The sequence below is a fragment of the Siniperca chuatsi genome, linkage group LG1 (assembly GCF_020085105.1).
Source record: "Siniperca chuatsi isolate FFG_IHB_CAS linkage group LG1, ASM2008510v1, whole genome shotgun sequence".
NCBI classification, from domain to species: domain Eukaryota; kingdom Metazoa; phylum Chordata; class Actinopteri; order Centrarchiformes; family Sinipercidae; genus Siniperca; species Siniperca chuatsi.
Window position 1 is genome coordinate 20811618 of NC_058042.1, and position 13968 is coordinate 20825585.

At 37.9% G+C, this 13968-nt stretch overlaps 1 protein-coding gene across 2 annotated transcripts in view; it reads right to left on the minus strand.

Annotated features, from left to right (window-relative positions):
* Positions 1-13968, minus strand: part of LOC122876003 (CUB and sushi domain-containing protein 1-like) — a 491774-nt gene that overhangs the window by 272738 nt on the left and 205068 nt on the right. The window lies entirely within an intron of this gene.

A 13968-nucleotide genomic window follows, 5' to 3' on the forward strand; every position in this document is an offset into this window, starting at 1 on the left:
CTGTAACCTACATACATGCGACACTTACTAGATCAGGCAACAGTGTGTTTGAATACAGGTTGCACTTTCAAAGCACACGACTGGCCTTTTCAATATGGTATTGGTAATATGGATGATACAAATCCTCTTAGATATTTTAAGAACAATATAGTATGGCAATAATAAGGAGTGGTGCTCTAGTTATATAGCCTACCTCTTGAAGCAAGATTGGTCAATGCCATGAATGACAGGCCTGGCTATTGCCTTCCATAGACTGTATTCCACCTACACACTCAAAACAATTAACTACGAGTTGAACCACAGGAAGAGAAGCACCAACTGCATTCAAGGTCTGAGCTCACAAACTATTAACTATTATATGCTTTCAAAATGTGACATGTCCAAACTTTTGCGCACAGAATCAATTAGGAGTTTCTGCTCTGACATTTTCAGTAGCAAAAATATTCATGGTGGAAAATAGGCTAATACATTATAATAAAGTTACACTGCACGACAGCTTTAAATAAACAAGGAGCCTATCTTGCTGCAGTCTCGCTGTCTGTTATCGCCGACTACAAAAGTGACCCTTGCCGGGCCTTGCACAAGGTTTGTGGTGATGAAGAATCGCATCAGGGCATATAGCTTATGTCCAAAATAAATATGTTTGCATGTATGAGGCTATCAGAGCCTTTGCAGAAAGGAAATATACAGGAAATGAGGCACAGATAGATAGTTGTGTGTCCAGTGATTATTACCAAAATGTTTCAGTGATACCTGATTTGTCACTAAATTTTAATTATCAATAATGAGAAATACCTCGTAAAAATATACAATACGAAAACACAATATCACTAAAAAGCTGAAATTATCAATGATGATATAACTTCAACTTGTTTTTAGTTTTAGTATTTATGGTACTTTGTATATTTTAAAATGTTCTTATTTATATGATGGTTTTATTGTAAGTTGTTGCCTGTCCTGTACCATGAGCTCACCAAGGCAAGTTCCTAAAGGTGTGTTCAGACAGAAAGAAAAATACATTTTTGCATTGCGTCATTTGTGCAAATTTGATCGCTATTCATCCCAAACAGCCAATGTACCAGCTCTACAGATGTTAGCTAGCTAACAATGGACGTACCGACTGTGCCTGTGTGTTTGTGTTCAGCTCACACAACACACACACACACACACACACACACAGGCACACTGAACTCAAAACTCACCAGAAACTCCAGTTCTTTCTGTTATTTCCCTCCAGTCTCTCTTTTTTCATCTCATCTCCGTACATTTATGGATCAGATTCATAAAGCCCCGGGACTGGTGTAAATTTTTTCTGAAGCAGAAACATTTTCAACTCACGGATCTTTCGCGCTACCCTGGACACATTCACATCCAACCGCGTCTTTCAATTGACTTCATATGCAATAGCGCTGCCCTCTGAAATTCACTTCACATTCTGTCTGAACACACAGTAACAACGTTTGTTGTAATGGCAATAAAGTTACCTCTAACTCTAATGACCTCCTCCACTAGTGATGCTGTGGAGAGAAAAATGTAGTTGCTTCATTTGTATCTATTGTACAATAAAAAAACGTTTTTAACAAACCAACAGGACTAACATTTAAAATCAAATTTTACTCATGATGAAGTGGAAATGGAAGTTACTAAACTGGTTACTACTGTAGAAGTAAAATTGTATTCCTATGTGGTATAGATGAAACTGAATTATAACTACATATATAAAGAGAGCCAAAAGCACAAAAACCTAACATCAGAGCCCAACAAAAAGTACATAAAAGTTTGGACAGATGTCCAGTTCAGTTTCAGGTGAGAGCTGCATTTAATTTTAATAAAAAATGCAGACTTTTAAATGCAGGACCCAGAAATCTCTCTGAACTCTACTCAGAATTTCATTTGGCATTCAGGTGAACGTGCCATTTGGAATTTCATTTTAGCGTTCACACTTTCACAGTTTCCTGTAAGGCCATCATGACTTTGTAATTATTACAACAGTAGTTATCACAGGCTGAAAATGATCACCGCAGTTTTACCAGTATCGCCAGTGTTGCTCTTTCATCACCATTTTTACAAAAGCTGGTACTGAGATAAAAAAAAGGAACTGCGCACAAATAAAATGTCTTCTTTTCTTCTAGAGGAGAAATGCAGTATTTGTGTGTTCTCCCCTAACCTCTTTGAGGACCTGTAGCCAGAGCAAGGCTTTCCTTACAGAATGGAACAGTGGTGTTGTACAATCATACTCTCTATTGCAATACAATGGGTGGCAAAAGGGGACAGCTTGGCGGGTTGCCCACTAAACGGAAGATCGGCAGTTCGATCCCCGGCTTCCCCCAGCCCACATGTCCTTGGGCAAGATACTGAACGCCAAATTTCTCCCGAAGGCTGTGCCATTGGTGTGTGAGTGTGTGTGAATGATTGGTTTCTTTCTGATGAGCAGTTGGCATCTTGCATGACAGCCTCTGCCATCAGTGTATGATTGTGTGTGAATGTGGTGAATGTTGACATGTAGTGTAAAGCGCTTTCAGTGGTCAGAAGACTAGAAAGGCGCTATACAAGTACAGTCTATTTACCATTTACAATCAGTTGCCAGGTTTATTTGGTTTATTATTAGGTACACCTAGCTAAAACTATTGCAGTCTAATACAATAAATCCTACCTTTATGAAGGTTATAATGTTCAGTTTTTGCTGAACCTGTTTTAGAGAGCTGTTGATTCAACTTTATGGTCATTTTGGATCCTGCAGTTTGTGGTGTTGTTGTATTTTATTGCGTTACTGCATGTGTTTCCATTATTTTGTCCACCCCATTTATATCAATGAGGGTAGGCTAAATAACATAAACTACAAACTAAAATTAGTTTGCAATGCACATGCACAAAAATGTTTTTTGCTAACACACAATCTAAATAATGATTCCTAATGACACTGAATGTGTATCTGGTGCTGAAAAAATAACAGATCTGAAATGTAACAAGTACTGTAACTATGTTGAACAGGAAGTGTAGTTCTTCTCCCTGCTCCCTCCACTCTTTAAAACATACCAAAAAAACACAAAGAGAACAAGACAGACTGAATGCTATTGCCAGTACTGCAGTATTCTGCTATAATGGTGGGAAAAAATAAAATGCATTGCAATTATGATAAATGTTATTTACTGGATTCACATACAGGTATTTGATTATCAAACATTTCAGTTAACATAATGTGAAAAAATACCTGCTGGAAAGGGTAATTGTTGAAAAACATTTGTTGAAAAAAATATATTTTGTGATTTTGATGCCTGGAAGTCTGATTAAGCTTGTGATTATACTTTTTTTATGTCATTTGATTTTTAGAAAAAATACAACGATTTCTCCTTTTTAATGCACATTAAAAAGTCTATTATGTTTCAAGTATCATTATTATACTTGGAGTGAAAAGAGAATCTCTAGTGACTATCACTCATCTGTGACCCCTTATTAGGTCTTGACTGAGACTTTGACAAACATAAGGAAGGAAAAGAGTTGATTCGTCAAGAGAGGGATGTCCAAGTTATAAAAAAATGTATATACATATTCACTGGAACCATGTAACAAGACACAACTGGAATTTGATAATAATAATCTGCTTTCTTCCCTTGGATGGCACTGATGTGTTAAAGATTTAAGGTGTGAGACAGAGCCAGAGTTAGAAACTCAGACAGTGAAAGCCAGAGAGAAACTGAAAGCATGGCTGAGAGTCAGAGAGAGCATAGCTTAAATGACAGTAAGCGAGCACTTTCTGTCTCGAAGATTTTCACACAGATTTTATAAGCTCTGCTTATCATCAGAGAGAGAGAGACACAGAGGATAAAATGGGGGCACACAGATATGAAATGCTACAGAAATCTTTTATCTCTGCCCCCCAATTCCCATTAGGTTATTAAAGTGCAACTGAACTGCTTTGAATCGTAACTGGTGGGACATAAGAGATAAGGGACTCCCATGAGAAAATCTAAACTTGGGGGGTCCCATGTCACATTATCAGATAAAATCCATACTTTACAAATCTCAATGTTTAAATTTCTGAAGTTCACTGAATGTAGCATTAACCTCTGTGTTCAGCACTGTGATAAACAAATGAACAATGTGTGGCATGATAAGTCTACGATGGTCAGTGAGAAGGTTTACTTTTGATTTTCTTGTATGATTCATATTTTATATCCCTAGCTGGTTCAACATATAAGCTACAGTATGTGTCGGTGTGTCGTTGAAAACACTATTTCTGTCACTATTAATACACTAAGTGTGTCCTAATTCAATGACTGGAACTCTTGATCGATGCAGCCCATGACGGCGGGTCCTTTAGAGGACCTGAAAGCCAGAATGAACCAGTTCTACCGCCATAGCCAAGAGTGTCATCTTGGGTCATCTCAAATTGTAAAGTATTTCAAAGTGACCATGGCGTCACCTTTGTCTGATACATTGCAGCTACCCCTGAAAGGCTGGGGAAAGTTCCATGATACCTGAGTTTATAATATAAGTGTTTAAGTTGAGAAGTATTGCCTGAACATTTCCATCAAACGTTTCTCAAAACATTTACAGAATCCTTTTAAACGTATTCATAATGTGCATTATCATGAATGGCTGTCACAACGGCTGCCTCAGTTGTTCTTATTTTGTGCTCAGTCCGCCCCTCTGTCCGTGCCTCCAGCCATTTCTCACTTCCCCCAGGCCTGCCATGCATTTCTGAAGAACTTTCCAGACCTGCCATTCTCCACCTGTCTACCAGATGTCCTCGGACATTCCCACCAATCTTGGTCACCTTACTCCCACATCCACCTGCTCACCTTTTCGGGATTTGTTTGTTGTTGCTGCCTTCTTGTGCCTGACTGTAAGCCTGGTAATTTGAACATTGAATAAAGTAAATTTTCTTCTGTTCTCCCTCAGTCTGCATTTGGGTCCTCAATCCAATTGCCTCATACACACAGCTGTGACTATGCCATATAACAAATAGTATTTCTATAGTTTTACTGTCCTTGAATTCCTCTGAACGTCACATAAGGCACACATAATAAAATCTTGAAATTTAGATGATAATAGTGGTTAATATCCTTCTTTATTAAGACTGGCTACAGTATAAGCTTTTGGTAGTCTTTATGAGAGCCAAAAATAAATCAAATAGCACCATCAACTTTGGGAGAATATATATTTTTAAAGTTCAAACTGATGTATTTAAAGTGTTTTTAGTGTTTTTAAGTGGTTGATTTAATTAATTCCATTTCCTTTTGCTCAAGAAGTGATATGTTAAAGTTAAATTAAGAAGCAGTTACACGTACTCCTACTTTGCCAACAAGGAAAAGGAAATTACAGTAAAGGTAGAGATTAAGACCTTCTTGTGAAATCTGAATGGACTAATAATTACAAGGAGACATCCATTAGTGGTGTAAAAATTATTTCAAAATTAGACAGTGTTTTTGCATGAGAAAAATTGTGACTTCCACAATTGCTAGACAGTGGCACTTAACTTAATACAGTCTTTTCCTGGAATGGATTTTGTGCAGAAGAAAACCACATACTGTAGGTTGCAAGTCTGAATAGCTGTCTGAATCCTCAGATAAGTCTACGGTGTGAATGCTGATGTACACAGTTTTGGCAGAAACTGTTCATTTTGCACACCTGACTCAACTCTGAATATGGTCCGATACCTTCAGCTGCTCAAGAAGTACAGTAGCCGACAAAACATCACTGTGTATCTGCGGAACATTTCCCAGGTTGAGTGCGAGCATATATCCCACCCTCTGCTCTTAGTCACTGTGCAGTTAGCCCCAAAGAGACTGAGAATAGCACATAAAGGGTGCTAAGTTCAAACCACTTAGATGTCATACTGACTTTACTACATGGTGGGAAGTTGGTTACACACTCACCACACTCTCACTACAAGTATGTATGTATGTGTGTGTGTGTGTGTGTGTGTGTGTGTGTGTGTGTGTGTGTGTGTCTTGGGTCCGACAACATGCTTTGATGACAGTGGTATCACTCTTGAACACTCCTCTGCTATACCACCACCATGGGCACAGACACAGCCGGATAGTTGACATTGCTGCTTCGATTGATGTAGCTGACTACTGCTGGCATCAGTAACAACAGCGTTATATGACACACTCCCACAGTGAAGAGCTTCCTATGGCGTTCCAGTCAATATGGGTTAATGGTGTAACGGACTGCTTCTCCCTTTCCTCTCTCAATGTCTCTCACTCTCGCTCTTTCGCTGTCTTTATCTCTCCAGCACACCCCCCCACACACAAATATGTAGAACCTGACTATCCAAGTTGACAAATACACTTCCTTCCTTTAATGATTTGCTGTGTTTGCTCTAAGAAGCTTCCCTGCTGAATCCATTGGCTTTGACATAACTAGCCAACCTATTATTCTCAATAAAGGGCACAGAGATACTGATAGGAGCAGGGGATAAGAGGTCGATAGCGAGCGAAATAGGCTGTGAACTGGTAACAGAGAAATGCAGTAAATATAACAGAGAAATGCAGTAAATAAATGTCAGTCATAATCATAATCATTGATATCCTGCTGGGGAAAAAACCCAAGCTCTTCAGAAAGGTAGGCGATTACATTTTATATGTTTATATATCATTTGTCTCAGTTAGTTGCAGCATTAACATATGAAGGGAAATTATACTGTTATATGTTTTGCAAACCTAACCTGCATACAATAAAAACCTGTAATGAGATTCTAAGGTATATAATCTTGTCTTTTTTATGTGTGTGTTTGCACATGTGTTTTCATTTACATGTATGTGTGCAAATGTGCTCTACTTTAAGACAACCTATTATATACATCAAAGCAATTTTCATAAACATCATATTATGTTTACACCAAGCCTATTAATTTAAGTCATGTCAACCATTTCCACTTCAAACAGATAATATTTTACATGTATATATAACCCATTTCATCAGTATACACGCAACCCATTTCCTCAACAAGCTAATCAAAAGGAAATCCAAATGAATTATTATACTTTGGAATGACTGAGACTTGTTTACCCTCTAACTTTCACTCAGATAAATGGAGTCTGTGTTGCTGTTGCCAAATCTACAAGCTCAATAATTCTCTGACCTAATGAAAGCAGTTATTATTGTGAATATCTAAATGCTTAGCACAGAACACAGGCATTTTCCTACATCAGCAGCTACTAAAGTGTGTTCAGAAGAAACATATGCTGACAGAAATGTAGCTGATCATTACTGTTGATTAAACTATGTAGATGGATTCAAAAGTATAATGACAAGTGTGATGTGTGATAACAACTTCAGGAAACAATGAGTGGAAAAAAGATTCTCATGCAAGTCAGCTGCTTTTAGCCACTGGTGCTTGTGAGCAGATGGTAAAAGTGTGTTTTAGATATTAAAAATACATTTCTCTTTATGGATACACAAAAACAGCTTGAGCACATTAGTTGATGATCTCTGAACCTTGATAACTGAACCTATATTCAGCAAGCTGGCCAACTGGATTTTACTTTGTAACCTAACAGGCTGGTCGGCTGTCATTCAAACACGGAAATTACAACAGCCAAGATTTGAGTACAAAAATAAAGTACAGCCTGTGGTGAAAATTGGACTTATAAATGCAACATGCAATGTGAGATGGAGCATGCAGTTAGAAATTATTTCAGGTTATGATTTAAGACACAACAATTTAAACATTACATGGCAATTCACACAGAAAGCATTTTTGACATTCGTCACTCATCCATCTCATTGAACAGATATGCTTCAATTTTACCAAATGTGACAATCGACACAGATTCCTACCTAACGTGCAATAGGGGACCATCTGTGTTTATTATTATTAGTATTTAGACTATTACTATATACTATACTTGTATTTTTGCTGGTGCACTTAGTTAAGGGTAATCTCCACAAGAAGTCCTTTCAATCACAAAAATCACCTGCTTTCTATACATTTTGAACATATTAATGTTTCTCTAATGATTGATGAAGCTTTCTGGTGTCACTGTAGGCCATATTTGTCCCACCCACTACAATGTATGGGAAAGAAAATTAATGAATAAAAACTATTCTGTTTAATTCCTGTATACACATCATTACTACTACTACTTGAAAACAATTTTGTCTGGTAAATTTCTGATGTTACTCAGCCTAGTGAAGACAGTTTGACCAGCCACTGCCCTTTTAGCTCCTCAGGAGCCGCTGCTGACAGGACAGCGGCTTCTGAGGATAGTGCAGACGCAGATTCGGCTCTGTGTTGATTGAACAGATGGATGCTTACACACCTTGTCTTGCTTCTGATGTGAATTTCCAGAAGAGTCTTGGGTGTTGGCAAAATATGTACAAATTGAACTAACCAACCAGATAACTAGCCAACTAAATAACTAACTACCTAACAAACTAATTAACAAAACTAAATCATTTATTTATTGAGTGAATCAGTTAGTAAAAGTAATAAATAATGAATAAATACAATTATGACATAATTATTGTCAGGTTAAGTATTGGCTTGATTACCATTTTATCTATAATAAACTATTTTGTCGTTCTTCATGACCTTATTATCAAAAATCTATCTGAAAATTTACATTTGAAAATGACTCCTCCAAATACTTGTTTTGTCAGTCTGCAAACATCCCATAGCTTCTATTCATTTTATGTCCAACTCCCATCTACAGCAGTGCAATTTTCTGCAATGGCTATTTGCAGCCCTCTGAGATTTAGTAAGGCGAAACTCTGTGAAATAAAGGCACCACTAAGAAAACTATCTGGCTAGAGGCATCGGAAAAAACTCTAGATGAATAAATCTTTCTTATGTGTAACATCATGTCTAAGGACCCGAAATCCCCGAGCAGGAGGCTGCGATCTTTTTGCATCTCGTCCAATGGTTGGTGGCTACAGGGCTCTTGCCACAGTCTGTGCAAAGCCTTGCATCAAGTCAGCAAGATTTGGAAGCTCCTAGAAGTGTTCCTAATGGATTCTACACCAGTCTACACAGCAGAGAGAGGGGGAGAGAGAGAGAGACAGACAGAAAGAGATGGAGACAGAAAGAGAGAGAGAGAAAGAGAGAGAGGCACGGTAGAAATGCCAACACCAAAGTGGATGAACTTCCTGCAATTTTACAGATATACACACATTCAGGCATGGGCACTCACACATTACATGTTGTAATTCAGTGTAAAAGTGGTACCCCTTAATAACCTATACATGGTGACACGGTGAGTAACAAGAAATGAGAAAAAACAAAAAATCCACGTCACTTGTAACACATGCACTGGAACATTTACACTCACACAACACAAACAGGCCTGCCCTTCTCTTTCAATTCAATTAAATTCAAAGGCTTTATTGACATGGAAGGTTTGAAAAACAATTTTGCTAAGCATCCAAGTGTGCGATTGAGTGCGCATGCGCCAATGTGCATGCTGCCTGTTGCCGTTGCAGAAAGAGTTTCCCCTCGGGGATCAATGAAGTATTTCTGATTTCTAATTCTGAAGTACAAATTGATCAAATATTTAGACAATACACAAACCCGTAATAAAAATAAAAATAAAAAAAAACACAAAAATAGTTTCTTCCCTCTTCTCTTCTGTATTCACATCATTCATCATTCTTTATTCTCCCTCTATTGCTTTTCCAGTGTGAGCCCTATGTAATCTCCAACAGCCATGTATGCATGTGTGTGCATATGTTTGTGCTTCTGTGTGTATGAGCCTGTGTGTGTGTGTGTGCACGCGCTTGTGTTTAATGTGCAAAGTCCCTTTAAAGGGTTTCCAAGTTGACAGGAGAGGAAACTCTGCAGCTAGCCTAGGGACTGAAAAATGTACACACTGCCTCTTTCTCTCAAAGTGTGTGTGTGTATGTGTGTGTGTGTGTGTGTGTGTGTGTGTGTGTGTGTGTGTGTGTGTGTGTGTGTGTGTGTGTGAGTGGGTGTGGGTTGACTTTAAAGATGATGTTTCTACTTTGTCTTAAAGTTAAAGGTGGTGCTGGGAGTCAATAATCGCTCTCTCTCTCTCTCTCACGCTCTCTCTCTCTCTCTCTCTCTCTCTCTCTCTCACACACACACACACACACAGCTCAACTGTTGTAGTGCATATTGTACATGATTATCAACAGTTTATAATTAATAGGCCTAGTTAATTAGAGCAGTTCTCTTGTATTCTTAGTCAAGATGTTAAATGAGAATTGTTCAAACATCTTTTCTAAACACACATATATATTATATAATGTCAGTAATAAGCACCACAGCTGCACTGCCACATGTTTCCCAACATGCTATGACCCATATTTTGTTGAAGAAGAGCTCAATTTAGTCAAAAGGGGTTTGAAACCAGCAAGGACTCATGACTGTTTCATACAACTTTCCTTTGTTTCAGGGCAGGTCAGTCACTAATGTGAACAAGAAAGTAAGGCCATGTATCCACCAGGTTTCTTCTTATAGGTAGAAGCACTTAACGAATGCTCAGGGGAAGTGCTGGTAGTGCTTCTTGTTGCTAAGCGACAATTGCAAACTCATTTGAGGTGAGGCAATCTTATACTAAAAATTTAAATATGTAGAAATTTTAGCATTTGGCACCATGCCTGCTAAACACATGTTAAGTTCCCAGCTCCAGCAGGAATGTGCACCAAGGAATCTGACTGTGGAGAGAGGGCCCTCATGGACACACAACCCAGGGCTTAATCCATATTGTTTCCAACAAATCCATAACTATGGCTGCAGGTATAACTCCTGATGAAGCAGCTGTAAGAGTTTATGCTCACTGACTGATTCCTGAATACAGAGGCAACAAATATAAATATTTAAAATTATTCTATGACTTTTTTTTCGCAGGGGAAACAGACAGAGACGATGGTGAGGGAGATGGGAGAATTACATGTAACAAAAAATCTTCCATCCAGGATCCCAATACATCTGAATACAAAAAACATCAAAAAACCACCACTGTTAAAAAAAAGACGAGTGAAGCACTTGAAATTAATTTGATGATGATATGTGTTTTTTTACCCAAGAAGACAACAAACTGGACATATAGACAGAAACAAAATCCCTTCCTGTTTATTTATCCTCCCTCTTCTTCCTAACCATCTCTCTCTCTCAGACAACCCCCCCCCCCCCAATATGTCTCTCTCTCTCTTTTTCTACTTCGGGGGAAATTAATTGATGATTATCTTGGTTTGCAAACTTGCTTTTTTATCAGTAAGGCCTTGCTTTCCACCACTCATAGCTTCATTTGCCCCCCTCCATCGCTCTCTCAGGCAACTGGGGTCTTATCAGTTTGCGTGTTCAGACTTATAGTTCAATTTGGTTTCCTTTAATAAAAGGACAGAACAGAGAAAAGATTTGTTAACAGAACTGGCTATGTTAACAGAGAGGGGCTGACAGACAGACAGGGGAGACAGATTGTAAAGGACAATAAAAAGACAGGGCCGAATAGATTCTTTGTTAGTGTGAATTAGTTTAATGAACACCAGCAGAGAAAGAGCGGGGAGGGGAGAGAATGACGAGGAAGAGAAAAAAGATGTAAGAGAAAAAGAGAGTAGGTAGCAGAAGAGGGAATGAAGGTGTTGGGATTGTCTAATTCTTTTAAATAATAATATTTTCTTCATTGCTAATTATTGTTATTTGGCTAAATCAGCTCACGGTCCATAGGGAAATTGATTGCAGCATGAAACCATATCGACGACAGGGACACGAGCCGAAATGCTTTATAACAACCATTAAAGATAGTCACAGCCAAACATCAACAGCAAGCTAAGGGGTTTTGGGATACGGGTAAATCAGAGAATGTGTCCTTAAGGAAAAATCATCATCAGAAACAATAATAAAAACACTAAAAGCTCCGAAATGTGTAATTAGTAGTTTAAAACAAAGAGAACAAGAACAGAGATTTTTTAGAAGGTAACTTCAAAGTTTACAGGCACTGAGGGGAAGTGTCAGTTTAGTGATTAACAGACTACAACAATGCATGACTAAATCCAGAGGTCCACTTCCTGGACCAATTGAGTGAGCCCTTGTGGACTTTGGTCATATACTGTGATGTGTTCACTGTCATCTTGTCAAGTCTGCGAGGGTGATGGGCTGCAAGGGGATAAAAATGGACTTCAGATCCCAAATGGTTATGAATTGATGAATGAAAAAGTTCCTGACCCTGTTACCCAACCAAGTATTTTTATTATCAATTCTTAAGAGTATTATATAAGATATGTGCAGGGTCTCCTGCTTTACATAGCATGACAGAGATAGAGGTTAAAGAATAAATAAAAGAGCAGAAAGGCTGATATGCACAGTAAAACCTTCCCTTTACTGAACATGAACACTGCTTAAATCATATTTACATCAAATACTCAACTCAGGATACTCACATTGTAGGTGGTCCCACTATTTTCCTTGGTTGGATGAAAACAAACTTTTGCCTGTCTAACTCTGCAGATTATGACAAGTGTTCCAAATTAGAGTTGAATGGTGGATCTGCTTTGGATTCAGCCTCACTGAGTACAGTCACTAAGGTGCTTCTCACATTGCTTAAAGTCACATTCAGTCATGCTTTGGATTGAACAACCTGAGAAGACAGCTGAGAAGTGTTTTTTGTTTCACAAGTCAAAAAGTCATGCCTAGGTTAGTATTAGTGGTTTTGATTTGAGTTAACAGGAATATTTGAGTGTTATCTTTAAAACGTGGTTAAAGGTGCAGTGTCAGTGGCACTCCCTAAAATCTCATTGAAATCGTCTGGCAATTTGAGATGCACAACTGATTAATATCTAATCTCTCAATGTGTTGTATTACACATGCAATTACCTTTTCAATGCACAGCGACTTTGTTTTGGTAAATTGCATTACATGTGCCAAAGGACATGGTTTGTGATAATTGTTTGTTTCTCATTTGAGAGATGCAATCCTTTGAACAGTGTAACTCAAAATGTTTCTTTTTTTTTATATAATTGCATTTTGTATATGTAACAGGCCCATAGTATTAAATCACTCTCTCATATTTGTCTTGGCTTTTAAAATTAACTCCAGTAATGGGTACAGGCATAAAGATAAAGTAAACAGCTAGAACTTGCACATATCAGCACTGATCACATGACTGATGACTGAGCTCATATACACAAAAAAACAAACCATTTAATAGATGTCATGCCTTGTTTTGATGTATGAATGCCATTTTCTTTAAACACACACAAGCATTCACACATAAACACACAAAAACTCACAGACATGAATCAATTTGTGTCTAGTACATCAATGCAAAACAAAGTAACATAGAAAAAAAAGACATTAGCAGAAATACCTGTCAGTTATACACACACACGCACACACACACATATACACACACACACAATCACTCCTGAGGCAACAAACACACTTAAGGTTCTCCACAGATATGAAAAGGAACAATGGAAAGAAAAAATTAAAGACAAAGTGCTTCATGCAAAAAGGTTTAATGGCTGTCAGGTTTGCTTTCAACATACACAAACACACAAATGACACATCTAGGAATACACACATACACACGCAATAATATACAGTATACACAGACAGAGTAAGATAAAGGAGAAACACACACACGCACAGGGAAGTAAGTGTGTATATCTGGTCTCTTGAGCTTCACTTTGATATTTAGAGTTCATGATTCATAGATGAACTGTTATACAAGCGTAATAGAACACTATGTGTGTGTTTATGTTTTGTGTGTGTGTGTGTGTGTGTGTGTGTAAGCATCTCCAAAAGGTCAGACTAAGCATTTGTGTTGCATCCCAACAGGCATGCAGACATGGAAAAGTCTTGTATACACGTTCATCACACACACGAAAGACACAAAGCAAAACAGCCAGGAAGTAAACACAACAAGCAATGATATGAACATGGACCTCTCAATGTAGAAATAAGATTACAGGACACATAAATACATGACTATAGAATATGTATACATATATTATGTATACGATACAGTAGTCCCAACCTATGGAGGAATAATCAAGACA